General features: G+C 39.4%; 1 long non-coding RNA gene across 1 annotated transcript; it reads left to right on the top strand.

The window, feature by feature from the left end:
• Positions 8323-11316, top strand: LOC109833847. Its single transcript, XR_002245367.1, has 3 exons — positions 8323-8778; positions 10283-10362; positions 10537-11316. It is a non-coding gene; the product is annotated as an uncharacterized LOC109833847 (long non-coding RNA).

Genomic DNA, 18440 nt, shown 5'->3' with positions numbered 1-18440 from the left:
CTTATCACGACTTTTCACAACCAAATCATCCACGTAGCACTCGACAGTCTTCCGGAGATGCTCCTGAAAAATCTTCGACATGGCTCTCTGGTATGTGGCACCTGCGTTTTTTAAACCGAAGGGCATGACCGTGTAGCAGAAAACGCCGAGGGGTGTTCTAAACGCGGTATGCTTTTCGTCATCTGGGTGCATCTTTATTTGATTATAACCAGAGAAACCATCCATGAAAGACATCCTTTCGAACCCGCACGTATTGTCGATGATGACATCCGTGATAGGAAGGGGAAAATCGTCTTTTGGGCATGCAGCGTTGAGGTCTCGAAAGTCGATGCAAATCCTGACCTTCCCGTTCTTCTTAAGAACTGGGACAATATTGGCAAGCCACTCTGGATGCTGCTCTTCCCTAACGAAGCCCGAGTCAATAAGCTTTTTAACTTCGGTCTCGATTGCTTCCATCATTTGCGGACGAAACCGTCTTTGTTGTTGTTTGACAGGTTTGACATCCGTCTTGATATTGAGACGATGCACTGCTACATTTGGATCGAGCCCTGCCATGTCTTCATAATTCCAGGCAAACACATCGATGTATTCCCTAATAAGAGAGATTAACTCCTCTTTCTCTTCAGGCGGGAGGCTGTCGCTAATGAATATAGGCTTCGGATTATCTTCGCTACCCATATTCACCTGGAGTACTTGATCTTCGGTAGGAGGTTCTCTTTGTTCGAACCTATCACCATACTGCATGTTTAGGTGATGAACCCACGGATCTTCCCATGTCGGCATCTGGTCGTCCTCCTCTATTGTGGTAGGATCGACCGTAACCATGTTCGACATCAACTTTTTGAACATCTCACCGATACTAGTGTCGGAATCCCAAGCCGAAGAATCAGAAGAGTATCTGTTTCTAGCTTTGTTAGCAATTCGATCGATGATTTGCCAGCAGCACTCGTCGTCGGATGAGGAGACATAACCCAAACCTCTTTTGTAGCGATAATAATCATCAGGTTTTCCCTTTGGTACATAGGCCATCCGAGGTGGAACTCACGGACCTCGACCAAAGCAAAGACCCTCTCCGAGTGTGAAGTCATATCCATACTTCTCCATTAGATCGCGCGCTTTTGCGTCATACCTGAATAAGTGAGGAGCAGGTTTATCATCATCATCTTCCTCTTCTAAGAAGTGATCGGGTATTGGAGCTTCTTTTCCTTTGCCGTAGACGACTTCTTTTCCACCCCCTATTCCAGCGGGGATGACAAGTGTTGCTCCGCATGGATCTTGTACCTGCTTTTTCGTCATGCAAAATGATTGAAGAGGCATATACAAATCAGGGTTATCATAAAGCTTTTTAGTGACATTATCAAGACACATCGAGTACTCTAAATCATCGTTTATTGATAGTTCTTCGGCAAGTTGCCAATTACAACTACTTTCCGATGATTTATCATCGTCAAGATTGATTACAATGGGTACAATGTCATTAAGTACAAAACCACCATCATAATCAAACCCAGCTTCGGTGTCAGCTTCATCCCCGCTGTCCGTTCCTTGGGCCGATGGTTCAGTATCGGATTCGGCGCCGTATAGAAGGGAATCAGTGAAATAGTTCTCTAATCCCTTAAACGGTTGCTTATCCGCGACCACCGTCTTGACTTCATTATTTGTGTCCACATACTTGAGGCACTGGTGAAGAGTTGACGGGACTATAAGGTTACCGTGGATCCAAGGTCGACCCAACAGTAAGTTATAGGACGTCTCTGCGTCAATCAAATAACAAGTAACTTCTGACTTCAAATCCCCGATCTGGCATTTGATTCGAATCTTCCCCAAGGGTCTAGACCCGCTGGTGTTGAATCCATAAATCGTAGTACCGGTGGAGGCTAGTTTGCTAGTCGGGATTTCGAGATGATGCATCAGTCGGAATGGCATGATGCTAACAGCAGAACCCGGATCAACTTGGATCCGGTTGACCATGCTGGAGCCAATGTGCCCGGTGAAATACAAAGGCCTATCATGCTTTGAGTTCTTCGTCTGCATGTCCTTTTTGGTGAAAGAGATACAGGGAAAATGATGCGCCGCGAGATTGCAGTGTTGAGCTGACGGTTCTGGTCCTTCAGGAGATGGCTTGATTCGAGTTAAGAAAGCCTCAGAGTCGCTCAAGGCCTCTTGTAATGCTTTCCTTGTATCCTTGGAAAGACGCAACAGCTCGTATAGGGTTATCCTAGCCGGGATATTGGCTAACTGCGCCATGATGTCAAAATGGGGCGGAGAGCTTGCCTTTCCCGGTTTGTCTTTCCCAATCGGATGATTGAATCGAGACTGCCTCGGGTTTTGGACTTCTTGGTGTAGAGGCTCTTTTCCTTTCTCCTTCTGCTGGACTTTCTCCGTAGCTACAGGCGTTGGGGGAGTTGCTGCAATTCCCAGTTCTGCCAATATCTTGGAAGGAGCGGTTTTGGTGCCTAATTGCTCGGAAGCATCCGGGTACTTGTAGTGATACTCATTCCCACTTCGGGTTGCAAAGGCCTCCTGTTTATCTTCAGAAAGCGGGAAGGCGGGAATTTCTTCGTCATCTTCTCCTGGAATAGCAGAAGCTCCATAACAAGACTTACCTTTTCCTTTTGACTTTTTCTTGGAAGAGGTTCCAGTCCATTGTTCATCTCCAACCAAATCTGGATGAACCCAAAGAATCTCACCATTATTCTGGCGCTGTTTGTGAGGATCATCGTTCACCGTCTTCACTGTTGCTTTTATTATTGGCTCAAGCTGGAACCAGTTCAAGGGAGCAGAACCGAAACTAATTGATACTGCATTTGCTCCCACTTTCTTCTCCTTCGGCTGCTTCATGGTGATGACCCCGACATCGATTAGAGCTTGGATCTTGTCCTTAAGGGCATAGCAAGCCTTGGTAGGATGGTGCACCGCTCTATGAAATGCGCAGTATTTTGGATCATCGATTCTCTTAGCATCTTCCTGATCCTGGACTGGAGGCAATTTGATCTTGTTATTCTCAATGAGGTACTTGAAGATACCGGGAACTTCATCCTCTTTGAACGAATAGACTTTTGGGAACTTCGGCTCCGAGGCTTTTGGCTTCTGGTTCTGCTGTTGCCACCTTGATTGTTGAGGCGCCTTTTGCTGCTGCTGTTGCGGTTGCGCTTGCACCTCGAACGTTTGATTCGCGTCCACGGCATTTGCATGTGCTTTTCCTTTACCCCTAGGGACAAAATTTGGTTGCGGAGCATTATTAGCTATTTGACCCCTTTCCGCCTTCTTCCTTTTAAGGAATCGTTCGGCTCGTTCTCCTCGCACCTTCAGATCCTTCCAGGTCTTTGGCGGTGCCATTCCCATGGCTTCCAGGATGTCCAATGAAAGATTGTTATGACAGGTCTCGAGGATGAAATCTTCGCTGACCGGATCCCTACAATTCATTGCTTTATTCCGGAACCTCTTCACAAAGTTTTCGACTGTCTCACCATTCTTCTGTTTCTCCTCAAACAGAGTGCTGATCGAGACCTCAGTGTCATCATCAAAGAAGTTCGTCAAGAACATGTCCTCCATGTCATCCCAATTGCTGATACTCCCCGGCTTGAGGCGACGATACCAATCGAAGGCCGCTCCGCGAAGAGTGCCAACGAATGACCGTACCATCAAGGGTTCATTGCCGGAGATTATTCCCAAATGGGACTTGAAGTATATTAGATGTTGGGTAGGGGAACCCTTTCCATCAAACGGCGTAAAGTTGATTAAATTGAACTTTGCCGGATATGGAATTGATTCCCACTCCCTTGGGGAGAGGTAACGTGGTCCTCCTTCGCATTATCATCCGAGGGACCGCCTCCGTTATTGTTGTTGACAGGAGGAATAGTTATGTTGACATTATCTTCTTCCCGTTCATTCTCCTCTTGATTCGGATTATTACGACGACTGGGTTCTCCTTGGTGAGTTGTCAGTGCCGCGATTTGCTGGTCATGCATCTCTCTCATCTGTTGCATGGCCATCTCCATCTCGAACTTGAAAGTTTCCTTCTGCTTATTCAGGGCATCTTCAAGCATCTTGGTTACTTGCTCGGCGCTGATCATGAATGACTCGTAGGGTTGTCCCACACTAGAAGCCGTGTCATCGGACGCTATAGCCGAGCAAGAATCTGAACCAGCATCTGACACCTCCTTTTCCAAAGGGAGTCCCTTTTGCATCCTTTGGTAATTCTTTCGCGTATTGATCCCTGATCGCGATCGAGTCACACGCTGTGATACTCCGGCAAATCGATCTGGGCCAAATTGTCGTGTCGATTTCCCTCTGTCGGTCATATTAGCAGACACTTCTAGGTATTCGTCCTCTTGTCGAACGAACTTCTTCCCATAAAAACGCCTTGGCTTGGAAATCCTCTCGAACACCGAAACTCTCTTTGGGGTTTTAGAACAGCAGCATTCTGACAACACCGTCTTAATGATGTTGGCACACGGACAGTGAGGTTCCATGTCTCGAGCATCTCTCTTTCGAGACTTACTCGCACCCCCAGCTCTATAGTACAACTCATCAGTTTGATAACTGGAGCAACCCATAGAGTGTTAGCATGACTTCCCAGGTATAACACAATCATCATCAGACGAATGTGTTTCCCTCTGGGGATATGACGCTTTATTAGCGTTTTTAAAAGTTGCTCGTTCAAGTCTACGCTTTTGCGAGCGTAAAAACTTAACGGGTTCTTGAACTTCGACACGCAACCCAATGCGGTCAGTAACAGGGGCTTTCCCTTTGTTATCTTTTTTGGAGGGATTAACACGACCCCCAGTCTGGTTCGTCATTTGGGGACCTTTCAACGGTCCCAATCGCTCCTTGACAGGTGCTTTACATCGGTTCTCCGGTAAGGGACCGAGACGACCTTTCAAAGGAACCCTGGATCTAGAAGGATCCACGTTCTTACCTGACTCCGCCGTAGGTGCGGGGGCAAGGGAGACGGGATCTGGATTTGATGAAGGTTGGATGGCATTTCCGTCCACCTTTGCCTTTGGTGCTGGTTTTGCCTTTGGCACCCACATCTGCTTGTGTTTTGACGGCTTTTTTCCCGGCGCTGCCTGGATTTTAGATCCACATTATAGCGGATCCTGTCCATCGGCTCCAAAGCCTTGGCCAGCTGACGAGCAAGGCGTTGACGCCGTCTTTGGCGTGCTCTCTTTGACAATGCTGGAGCGTCTTCAGTAGCCATCTTCTCGGCGGAGGAGAAGTCCGGATCTGCGGTCTCGACCACGTTGGACGACGCGGGGACGTCGCGTGGTGCGGGCGCAGCGGCGGCAATGGGATCTTGGATCTTCGAGCCGAAGGTCCCGCGAACATTTCTGGAAGATGAAGTCTTCCTGCGCCTGTTTGGAGAGGCGGATCTGGAGGAGGAGGAAGAGAGGTACTCTTCAAACTTCTGTTGATCGAATTCGTATTCGATCTCTTCGTTCACCCGGATCTTGAAGGCCGGTTGCGTCACGACAGCCTCGGCAGCGAGGCCGTTGGCTCCCACTGTGGTCGCCAGCTTGTTTTCGTCAAAAGTTGCATTCATCATTGATTTCATTAAAACTTCTAACGTTACAAATGAATTCAAACAACGAAAAATAAAAATTACAATTTTCTTAAAAATAAACACAAGATCCGTTTATCGTCTCTTGCTTGCGTGGGTCTTTAGCCTGTGACGGGGACGTCGATATCCGTGGACTACCTAGCAATCAGATCTGATCCAGAAAAATCGGGCAGAGCTTCGTCGATCCGCGAGGAGATCTAGAAACTTGAAGCGCCTATCTCGGATAAAGCGAGATATTTGCTCTTCTTAGGATTACCGACGAGGGGTAATGCTAAGGAACGGATGCGGGTGATGTAGATCTGATGAAGAACTCTCTTGTGTTGAAGTGCTCGATCACTCTTCACTCCAGCAGGGCTTCACCAATTCTCCAAAAATCCAGATCCTGAAAAAGTGAGGCCTAAGGCTTCTATTTATAGGCAACACCCCTGGGGCGTCCCCAAAAATCTAGGACGCCCCTGGGACGTCCCCAAAAATCTAGGACGCCCCTGGGGCGTCCCCAAAAATCTAGGACGCCCCTGGGGTGTCTCCAATAATCCGAGACACTCCGCTGTAAATTCTTCGTCCGAACTCGGATTTTAGTGATTCGAAGTGCGTTGGAAGTCTGACGAAGAGTTCTATCAGCTCCAATGGTTGGATTATCTGTAGAACGAACGAGACACGAAAGGCGTTGTTCTTTTTGTAAACATCGCGGGGCTCTCGATTAGCCTGTGCCTTCGTTGTTCCGAAATTCTGTCAGTTCACGTAGTTCGTCGATTCACTTCAAACGTTCACCGACGTCAATTGAACTCCTGTGAACCAGATGGTGACGTTCATTGTCGTTCCTTAACACTGAGCTGTTCGTGGAGACCTATAGGCAATTTTCGATGCCTACAACCTCGTCTCTCACCACACACTCCTTTCGGTGTACTAGTATAATACAAAGTGAATCTCACAATTAAAACTCACAAATCAAATGGTTGTTCTCTAAACAAGATGAGAACTCAATTAAGCACAACTCTTAGTCACAAACCTATAATCCCAAATTATACTATGAATGTAAATACAATAAGCTCAATAGGTTGTGTGTGAACAAAGAGATAAATCAAAACAAATCTAAACTCAATTTAATCTAGCAAAATAAATATGACAAGTTAAGCATAAATAAGCTAGATAAAAAGTTTAAGAAAACTTTTCTAAAACAAGAGTGGAGGGATGTAGATTGAAGCCCAAACAAGATTGATGATCTCCTCAAACTCTTGTGAAATTCTCTTCACAAATAAACTCTTAAACACTCTTTTAAACAAACACAAAACAAACTTTAACCCTTGTTAAACTCTTTTAAAACATCTCTTGGTAGTAGAAAATAGTTATGGAAAATGGGTATATATAGGAAAGAAGAAAACAACCTAAAAAACCCCAAAAAACCACTAAAAACAAAAATCAGCAAGTTACCGTTATTGTGCAACGGTAACTTCGGCAGTCGACCATAAGAAATAAAACTGCAAAACTGCTCTCTGGACTGCAGAGGGTCGACCGCACTGTAGCACGGTCGACTGTAGCGGTTGACCACACTATTCACGGACAGTTTCTGATTTTGACAGATTCTGGAATTTTGTGTATCTGACTTTATAAAATCAATTAAAAATAGTAAATCAACTCTAAAAATCATGAAATTTTAAGGGAAGGTTTTAGACATGTAGATAAATATGTTAGAGAAAATATTTTCTGAAATATCACTTCCCAGTTGAGAGAAATAAATGTTTGAACACAGATATATAGTTTCTAAAAAAACTGCAGAAAACTCGGTGTTATAAATTCAATTGAAAATAACAAAACAACTCCAAAATTAGTAAAACTTGGGAAAATATTTTTATATATGATGATAAACATATAAACGAAGAAATTTTTCAAATCGCATTTCCTAATTGTGAAAACGCATCAGTTTTGCACAAACATGCACGAACATGTGCACGAACATGAGCTTATTAAAAACTTGATTTTGTAAATTCAAATAAACATAACAAATTAATTACAAAATTGATAAAACTTTAGAAAACATTTATAAACATGAAATTGAGCATGTTAGAAAAAGAATTTCTTAAATTGAGTTTCTCATTTGTGAAAAAGTCTTGCATATTGTGTTGGCTGCTTGCTGCTGTCATTATAGTTATTCCGTTGGGCATGAGTATGATTTTGTGGAAGAGGTTGCTGTCTTAAAATATTTGCAGAGATTTTATTCTGAAGGTAGGATTACAACCAATTTATCGGCCATTTGGTAAAGAGTGGCATCATTGCAAACAACTAATACAATACCAGCAGTCAATTATAGAAGATTTTGAAATATATGAAGTGCGTTATTTTGAATGAGGAAGTTTTGTTAGTTTTTGTTCTTTGCCATATGTATTATGCTTGAATCTCAATGAATCCTCTTTTTTGTACAAGTTTCTCATTCTCGATTATGCTAGCTAAGGATCATTCTTATAACAAATGCGAATTACTAATAGATAATTTGTGTATGCAATTCATCCTCTAACGTGCTTATATGATTTTAAACTGAAGCCCATACACGCATATTGACTATAAAAAAATTTGACAATATTGTAGGGCTGCGTTTGGGAACTTGGATTTGGGCCCTGGATTTTAAATCCAGAGTATTTCAAATCCAAATCTTTAGTTTGGGCTTTCAATTAGGTTAAGATTTCAAATCAAATTATTTGGGATAGGAGAAATTGGAAGCCCAAATACAGATATTTCAAATCCCACCCGACGCGTTGGTATTTACCAAATCCCGATCTCATTTCTCAGCCCCCCGATCCCGACTCTCAAGTTCTACCTCAGCGCCAAACTTCTATCTCTCCTCTCTCCCCTTCTCCTCTCTCGTCGAAACTCTAGGGTTTAGTCTCATCTCTCCCCCCGTTCCAGCGAAACCCTAGATCTGATCTCTCCCCCTTGTCGCGTGCTCCCTCTTCGGGCGGTTCAAGTTCCTCGCAGGAGTCGACGCCACGGAGATCGCCGGCGAGTTCAGCCGTAAGAGGAAGAAACTTGAGATCGCAGGAATCGATAGGGGATTGAGTGGATGGGATCGGTGTCCGAGGTACGGGATGACGTCCGTTTGTGGACGGAGGAAGGAGATGGAGGATGCTGTATCAATTCGGCCGGATTTTGCAAAGAGAAGCTCTGGAGTCGACGGAAAGCTTCATTTTTTCGGTGTTTTTGATGGACACGGCTGCGCTCACGTGAGTTCGCTAAATTTTTTTTTTACGAATGCGTTCTTCTCTCTAATCTTCCAATTTTTACCAATGCGTTCTTCTCTACGTATATTTGAGATACGTATCAATCTAAGCTTAGCATCTCTATTGAAACTTGAAAGTGTCAATATCTACACTCGCATCATCTCAGAAAATTGAACAGCTTTAATAACTGAAATTTTCAGTGTGCAGAATTATACCTCTTATTACAGCTAACGTAGTGCTTACTATATAATTGAAGAACCAAGTACATCTTTTTTTAAGTCCAATTGAAATTCACAAGTTGAGTCCTCTAGTCCACTAATTTGGTGAGAAACGAACAAATTTAAACAACTGAACAACTATATTTGACTAATTCTTCTTCCTGTGACAGAGCTTAAACCGCGTTGGCGAGGGCTTAAAATTACAGAAGGATGACCATGGTTGCAGTTTGTAGCCAATCAACTTTAATTACCTACCTATAATAAGCCATGTTCTGTGCAACCCCTACTTAATTTGTGACATTCCATACTAAAACCATGGCTTAAATTGAGCTTAGCACATGGCATATATAGTAGTACATTCTGAGGGAACTCAAACAGCTTGAATATTTCAAACTCTCTCGTTGTGCAAAATCATATTTTCTTAAAACAGTTCATCTAGGACCTATTAGAAATAAACCCAAATTCCATAGTTACATGAAATCCTACATGTCTTTCCTCACATGGGAAGGGGAAATAAAAAATGAAATTTCAGATGTTACATCGATGAACTTTTTATTTTTTTTAACCGGAACTTCATTGCAGGTCCCCAGCCAGGCCTGAAGAATTAATCGATGAATGAAACTACAAAGTTAATCGTTAAGTCGATGATAAAACTGCAAAGTTTATCTTCCATGGACTGTATATATTTGTTGACTCCTCTAAACCTTTAATTTGGTGCGTGGATTTTTTTTTATAACAGAAACTCAGCAATTATGTTTGACAAAATTTTGTCTTGTAACAGAGAACATTTCCTCATTATCTTCCATGGACTGTATATATTTGTTGACTCCTCTAAACCTTTAATTTGGTGCGTGGATTTTTTTTTATAACAGAAACTCAGCAATTATGTTTGACAAAATTTTGTCTTGTAACAGAGAACATTCCCTCATGTAAGTTAACAGGCTTTTTATCCGTTGACAATTGCTCAAGTTGCAGAATGAGCATGACCATGGTTGCATTTTATATTCAACTCACTTTTATTAATCCATATACCACCAATCATTTAACTTAAATTTGGAAGCTTAATTAAAAGCATGGTTTATGATGAGCTTACCACATGGGCATATAGTAGAATGATAAGTCATAGATTCTCTGTACCAATATTTTCTTGTTTCTATTGTATGCTGTTTATCCTTTCAGCATGAAAATTCTAGTTGAATATGAATTTAAGGTAGAAGTCCTCTGTTTGTTTTTTCTGTTGTAAGAGCATCTAAGAAAATGCTTAGCATTCTATTTGATGGAGGTTGCAGTTCTTTTTGTGGGGGAGATCTATCCAAAAGTGATGCACATGAAGGATGACGCTAAGGAGCAGAAGCAGGTCGAAAGATGAGTATGTGGATTACTTAGTTTTGTTATTGTTGTTTGATGCATACATATGCATCATTTTATATAGTGCATATTGTTTATTTTTATCTTCCATATAGTTTCAAATTATTGATGCCCAAGCTAGATTCTCATTGGAAGCTTCTCTATTTGTTTCTTGCTTACAACCCTTTGTTCTCAGGGAAGAAACAACACGCTGGAAAAACTCAGGCCTAGAATCCCTATCGACTTTTCCCACAGTCATGAGGTTTCACAACAAGAGTCGTCTTGTTATGGTCGAGCTTCGATAAACCTGAAGTCAACTGTTCTTTACACACATTGCTGACAATTGCAGATACAATTCTAGTAAGCAAACCGATATCTTCGGCTACTGGAAGCAGAGATTGACAACGATGGAGGACCGAGATGGAGTTCGTGATGCTGGTGAAGACTGTCTCTTTGAGATAGGATTCAGACTGAGACTCTTAAGTTTCTGTCCGAAATTTCTTCGGTCATTTAGAGGTGATGGGCTGCACAGCGAAGTGTTGCGGCGTTGGCAACGGTGAGGTCGATGTTGAGGCCGTAGCAGAACTTTGCGGCAAGTTCGAAGGATTCGGGTCCTCCTGGCATATTCTGGATTGTGATTCTGGTAGGTTTTGAGTCTCTGCTTGAGGCTGATATCAGTTTTCGGATCTTTCCACTCATTGAGACTAGGAGGAACTGCACGTGGAAATGAGTATAGGTCAGAACCACAATATCTGCAATTACTGGACCAATTGGAAAGGAGTGTGCTGATTTGTCGCCTACGATTGCTAGTGCAGCCAATGCCATTGTGTAATATCCAGATTTTTCTTCAGGTGTCAGTGAGGAGTAGTAGTTTCATGTTGTTTGTTATTGAAAAGAAAAGAGAGTTTTTTAAATATGGATCCATATTTGTATTGAAAGTTTTTGTTTTCCTATGACGTACATATATTGGAATTGATATTCTGTGATCCAGCTGATGGTAGCATTGTTTTCCTTTTGTTATGAAATTAAATGGAGGCTTGGGCTAAGTAGCATGGTACTCATATATGTTAACTATATGTATATGTCATAAATTGTTCACAGAATGATCCTCCTTATCTCTGAAATCCAAGTTCATGTATAATAAAGTGTATCCAAACACTATATTTCAAATCTTTGATTTCAAATCCTTCTATTTTGGAAAGACATCCAAACAAAAGATTCTATCAAATCATGGATTTCAAATCCTAGATTTCAAATCCTTTGATTTTAAATCAACATTCCAAATCCAAATCCAAGTTTCCAAACGCAGCCTAGAAGAATTTGTTTATCAAAACTGGTTATGTTCTCTAAATGGGTTGTTAATTTCTCCAGTGGGAGGCGAAGAAACCATTTAATTTGATGAAATTTCATTTCACAGTTTTCATCAACGATATGTTACTTGTCTCATTTTTTTGTTATTATGCTTCAGTTCGCGTACAGAATTATGCAGTCATGACATAAAATAACAAACTATTTGATGTCTTGGATTGCAGATCCCATTGCTGTGGACCTTTGAAGATTGCATGCCCCTCAACCAATTGCAAACTGGGAATTTAAACCTGCAAATACAACTCATGTTTCTTCAGGTGTAACATTATGTGATTTACTATTTGTTTATTTATAAGTTGGTTTTTGTTAATCTATTAGATGAATAATGCTACTATGAAATATCTGTAGAAATTAATTGTTCCAATAAGTGCTGCAAATAAACTCATATTTCTTGAAAATGTAGTTTACTATTTGTTTATTTATAAGTTGGTTAGTGTTAATCTATCGGATGAATAACGCTACTGTGAAGCATCCGTTGAACTTATTTATTCAAATAAGTATTATTATCTATACTTTATATTTTTCATTGAATATTTTTAGATTTTATCAATTATTTGGATTCAAATAATTGGGAATCCAAAATTTTATGATCTTTTCTAGCTCACCTGTAACATGAGATGAAGTTTCTTATCTTGATCGAAAGCTTAAACTGATATGGTTAATATGAAGCAAGGCAAATTCGCAATCTTGGGTTTCTTTTTATTTATTTATTGAGGGGTGTTATTTTCTGATGATGTTATTGGCCGGGGATTCTGATAAAATTATGAATATAAATATACTATAAAATATTAGATTCACCTGAAGATCAATAATTTGACTCAGTTCTAGATTCGAGTCTATTATTCTTTTTGAAAAGGACTCAATGGGTTTTTTGTGTATTAAATTTTATTAGGAATCAAAAGCGATATTGGTATTGCTTTCTTCCTTTATCTTTGATCATGCGTTGTTAATGCATGTTTCATTTTACGTTGAAGAAATATCGAATGTATCTAAAAAGTGTGGCTTAAATTGATCCCATATTCACAGTTTATGTGATCTAATCCATATATGTGGCTTAATTATGAAAGAAAAGATAAGATGATGAAGGAGATATATTGAATAAAAATAATAAGAATAGTATTATGTGGAAAAGTGTTTTCTTGTATTAAAGGTGGCTAAGAGTAATCTAGGATAATCCAAGGGTTGCATATTAGATGGTAACCAAAGTTGGTGGTAGAATGAATAAGTTAAAAAGGCGACACATAACAAAGAAAATATTTTATAAAGTTAAGCAAAAATGTAGGGCAAGAAAACCTAGAGAAATTTAAGAGCATCTCCAAGAGTGATCTTAGGTTTTCCCTATATTTGAGGAGCAAATTTCTCATCCTAGAAAATAGGGAGTCAAATAAGGATTAAGTGCTCCAACAATGCTCCTCAAATGACTCTTTATATCATGTCCTAGACTAAATATAAGGAGTAGGAGGGGGAAAAAATTGCTCCAACAATACTCCATATGTTCAGACTAAATATAAGAGTCACTTTGTTATCCTTGATTTGGAATACCAAATCATATTTCCTATATTTAGTCTCCAACATAGGGAGCTTGTTGGAGCAACTTTTTCCCCTCCTACTCCCTATATTTAGTCTAGGATATGAGATAGGGAGGTTGTTGGAGATGCTCTAAAGTAGCAAAGATGGAAGCAAAAAAAACGGCTAGTCAAAGGTTTATGAGAATTTTTATAAGTAGAATCCAAAGAGTATATATATATACTACTTTTAACTAAGGAGAACAATGAAAAAGCTCTGATGAACAGTAACACAATGTTGGGTCAATCGGATTGTTTCAAAAAATTCCAACTTATCTCCCTACTCTCTCTCTCTCTAACTTCTATAAACTACTTCTTTTAACTAAGAGCTTTGCTACATGGACCCAAAATATGGGACCAATAGAGGGGACAAGTGAGGTATCTCCCTCTTATTGAATAATGAGTTGGCCATCATTAATGAAAAAGCTCTGATGAAAAGTAACACAATGTTGGGCCAATCGGATTGTTTCAAAAAATTCCAACTCATCTCCCTACTCTCTCTAACTTCCCAGGTTTCAAAAAATACCAACTCATCTCTCTACTCTTATCTCCAAACTTCCCACATTTCAAAAAATTCCAATTGTTTCAAAAATTTCCAACTCATCTCCCTACTCTCTTGTCAGATTTCCCATGTTTCACAACCACTTGCGAACCTACGTTCTCCTCTATTAAAAACTGCTGAAATTTTTGAAATTTTGAAAAGAAATACCCCATTCTTCTTCATTCAGAGTAATAATCCTCACAAACTTTACCCAATGGTCATGAATCCATACTTCCATGGTGGATGAAAAAAAGGTAATTTCTCCTTTTCATTACCAGCAATTTAGCAATATAATATCTCCTATCCATTTTTAACATTTTAGCACTCTGATTGAGTTTATAACCATGCAGAATTTTGTCACATTTGCCTGTAAATTTCGATGCGGCAAAAAATATCAATAATGGTCAAATGTTTTTGAAAATGTCCAATAAAAATTGAGTTTACATTGGTTTTGAATCAATAATACTTTTCTTATCTGCACTAGCTATTGTATTCCTGTTTACAGCGGGGGGAAAGGAACTCCATTTCTCTTCTTGATAGGAAGAAGTACGACAAATAGACGAGAAAAAATAACAATTAATCCAAATCTATGAAGAATGCAATCAAACTTACCTCATGAGTCGATTCCATGCATTATCACCTAGCCTGAGGATCAATCAAGTTGATTCCATATTGAGGGGGTGAAAAGAAAAATAAACTTTTGGATGAGAAGATGATGAAACATCCACTCTAGGAGGCGAGCTCTCAAATATTTACATTCCAGCTTCAATTTTAACAGATGCAGACTCTTGAGAATATGGATTAACAGAGTTTGCCATAAATATGCCACAATGTTAGTAATTGAACACTGAAAAATTACATGAGGTACATAGTATAGTAAACAATTATGACTCGTATGAAGAATAAAAAGTGTAGCAAACAATATAGACAAAAAATATTTCAACATAGAATAATATATGTGACAAATATGGAGAATATTTCAAACAATGGTCCAAGAATTTGACAAAACTACAGGAAAAATATTTATGTCGGAGGAAAATTTTTGTGGTGTGGTTATTAGGGAGCACAGACCTTACTATGAAAAACTTGCAGTCATAAGGGGCATTTTGATGAGCAACACCACTATACTTTCAACATATTTTATTTTAGGGATCTTCGTCCTCAATCTTCTCTCTTCCATTTAATTTTCTTTTACATAAATGAAATACTTAGTGTTGCTATGCATTTAATACTTCTTTTAATTCTCTTTTAATGTCGGTAATTCTCTTTTGCAGGTAATTCTCTTTTAATGAATGTAATTCTCTTTCATGAAATATTTTCTTTTAATTCTCTTTTGCAGAAAATATTTATTCATTAAACCAACAGATTCAACCATTTGCAAGGAAAGGATCACGGTATGGTGTTATTTTCTTACTTTATTTTGTAAAATGTTCAAATTAAGTTGTATGTAAATTTGTTCTTAGTATATACACATTAATCATAGTATCCTTATTACTATGCTATGCTGTGAAAATAACTAAATATATAGCCTGAGACAATATTTTTGATGTTATAATGTTAACATAAGAGTTTTTACATTATGATGCCCACTGTGACTGTAACACTAACACAAGATTTCTGACACTAAGAACCAAACAACACGTTCTGATACTAAGAACTAAACAACACGTCCATATTAAATTAATGAAATCCAATACATACCTCCAAATAAATGTCAAGATCTTATGTTTGCTCCATAGCATACAAAAAGCACTTTAGCCAAGAGGGCTACATTACAAATTATAGCTTTGCACACTCCCTAACAATTCCAGCAAACATGGAAGGCGGTCAACAGAGTTCATCTCAAGGTAACTACACAAATATGTCAATCTGATGCATTATAGTTGCATGAAGTTAGAATATATGTACTTATGTCTAACAGTTTGCATATGTGTGCAAGATCTTAGCATTCTCAACCAAGGGATTTGACACTAAGACAGATCAAATGGAAGATTAAAAATCAACAGAATTATGGAACTCAGAATAACATCTTTGAATCTGAAAAATAACAGCATGATCATATAATTGTTGATAAAGAAGTGAATGGGAACTACAAAAGGCAAAAAGTGTAGCAGTATAAAAGCAGAAGAATCATACATTCTATCATCAATGCAACCGTTGAAGCTATAAATGAGCAACAGACAAGTAAGAAAACATGTAATTTGCAAGCTTAAATTAACATGTACAGTAGGTAGTACATGCCCTTTTAATGCTAATTTGCAAGCTTAAATTAACCTGTACAGTAGGTAATACGTGCCCTTCTAATGCTAATTTTATTACTTTTTCAGCCTTGCTTGAAGGTGAACGCGTCCATTTATTAATAAAATGAACAGTGAAGATAATAACATTTTCAAACATATGGACTTTATTGTAAAAATCATGTTATTTCACACATTTCTTACTGAATTGCATTTCTTCAAATAGTTAATTGTATATGTATATGTATAATGGTACTAATTAAAATGCCCTTCTTATTGAATTGCAGTTTACCATAATGAAGTACAGAATTTTGGACCACCCAAAGTTATATGTGAATATTGCCACGCTATGTTGTGTTATGAGGAGAGAGCAGAAAAATCTTGGAAACCAAAGAAACCATCATTCTCTCTTTGTTGTGGCAGAGGGGAAATAAAGTTCCCTTTTTTAATTGAACCTCCCAGTTTTCTTTGAGAACTTTTATACCCAGGTGGAAGCAGACAAAGTAATAAATTTAAGGAACATATCAGATCCTATAATAGTATGTTTGCTTTTACATCCTCTGGATGAAATATTGATAATACTTACAATAATGGCAGATGACTATATTGTTTCCGTCTAAATGGTCAAAATCATCATCGTATAGGATCTTTGAAACCTGTATCCAGAATAGCTCCAAAATTCTGTCAATTATACATATATGATACTGAAAATGAAATCGTCAATAGGATGATATCCATCAATAGTACCAACAACCTAGATGAGGATATTGTCCAGTGTTGTAAATAGCGGCCAATAGCGGGGCAATAGCGGGGCTATAGCGGATCGCGGCCCCCCAGCGCTACGCGTAGGGGGTTCGCGGCTCCTTCGTCTTCCCCACAGCTCCGAACCCTAGCCGCCTCCTTCGTCTTCCCCACAGCTCCGAACCCTAGCCGCCTCCTTCGTCTTCCCCACAGCTCCGAACCCTAGCCGCCTCCTTCGTCTTCCCCACAGCTCCGAACCCTAGCCGCCTCCGTCATCTTCTCCGCAGCTTCGAACCCTAGCCGGCTTCGTCGTCTTCTCCGCAGCTCCGCAGCTCCGCAGCTCCGCTCCAGTTTCCAGCGACATCTCATCTCCGCAGCTCCACTCCTGTTTCCAGCGACCGACGGCGGCGTTACCGTTTGCTAATGACCTGTTAACGCCGTCGGTCGGTGTCGGTGGTGTTACGGGGGCTGGCGGCATCTCGATGTCTCCAGCTGTCGCCATTTTCTCCCCTCTTTTTTTATTGTTTATTTTTGTTTACTTTGCGTTTATTTTTTTTTCCTTTCGCGATTTAATTGGAGGAGTTTTATTTTCAGGGAGGGGAGGGGGAGCCGGTTAAGAGGGAAGAGGAGTGCGGAGCACCGTACGCGTGTTCTTGAAGTTTCTCGTTTTTTTATTTTATTTTTGTTTTATTTTTTTAGTGCGGAGCACCGTACGCGTGTTCTTGAAGTTTCTCGTTTTTTTATTTTATTTTTGTTTTATTTTTTTTCCGGTTTTTAAGGGAGAGCGTGGGGCAAGAGAGTGATTAACCTGGGAGAGTAGTGAGAGAGAAGGCACGTAACGTATCTTCGGTGCTGTGCTGGAATGTTTTCTACTTTCTTCTTTGCTTGTTTCTTCAAATTAAGCAAGTAATCTTTTTAAGGATAAATTTTGGCGCCTCTGTACCGACTTTCTATGCTGTGCACAATATTCTGAATAAGGAAGAAAATTTTCACCTAATCTATCATGATTCATGATATTATCTTGCTAATAGTATCTATAGACTAATAGTATCTATAGACTATTATTATCTATCATGATTCATGATATTATCTTGCTTTGCTCATTTAGTCATTTATCTATACTTAAATATTTTATTTTTTAGGTCAACTTTCTAGTAGTTAATATGATGATGATGATACTAATCAATGATTTTTTTTACTGTCGAGCATTTTTATATTAGAGACTTGAAAGTTGAAGAAGGACAACTAACAGTCTTTTGGATAAACAGGTACGTTTTTTCATTCTTTAATCTTTATAATTATAGTATGTTCTCAATATTATGTAATTATCGCACATCTATTTCATGTATAGGCATCATGTATGCATTTATAGGATTTTTAGATTTTTATATGATTTTTCTTATTATTAAGAATATTTAAATATATTAATATTTGACCGCTATTTGACTGTGCGCTATTTGCCGCTATTTTGCCGCAATAACGCGCAATAGCCTAAGCGGTACCTCGCCGCGACGCGACGCGATCCGCTATCAACAACCTTGATATTGTCAAGGGACTACTTGAAATGTTAGGCCTTCACAATGTATTAGTCAAAAGCTTTCGCATGGTACGAGACAGAATTAATGAAGATGAATTAATGACGTTGAGA

This window comes from Asparagus officinalis, chromosome 3 (genome assembly GCF_001876935.1).
Source record: "Asparagus officinalis chromosome 3, Aspof.V1, whole genome shotgun sequence".
NCBI lineage: Eukaryota > Viridiplantae > Streptophyta > Magnoliopsida > Asparagales > Asparagaceae > Asparagus > Asparagus officinalis.
The sequence above is the reverse complement of the archived record's forward strand: the minus strand, read 5'-3'. Positions and strand labels throughout refer to the sequence as shown.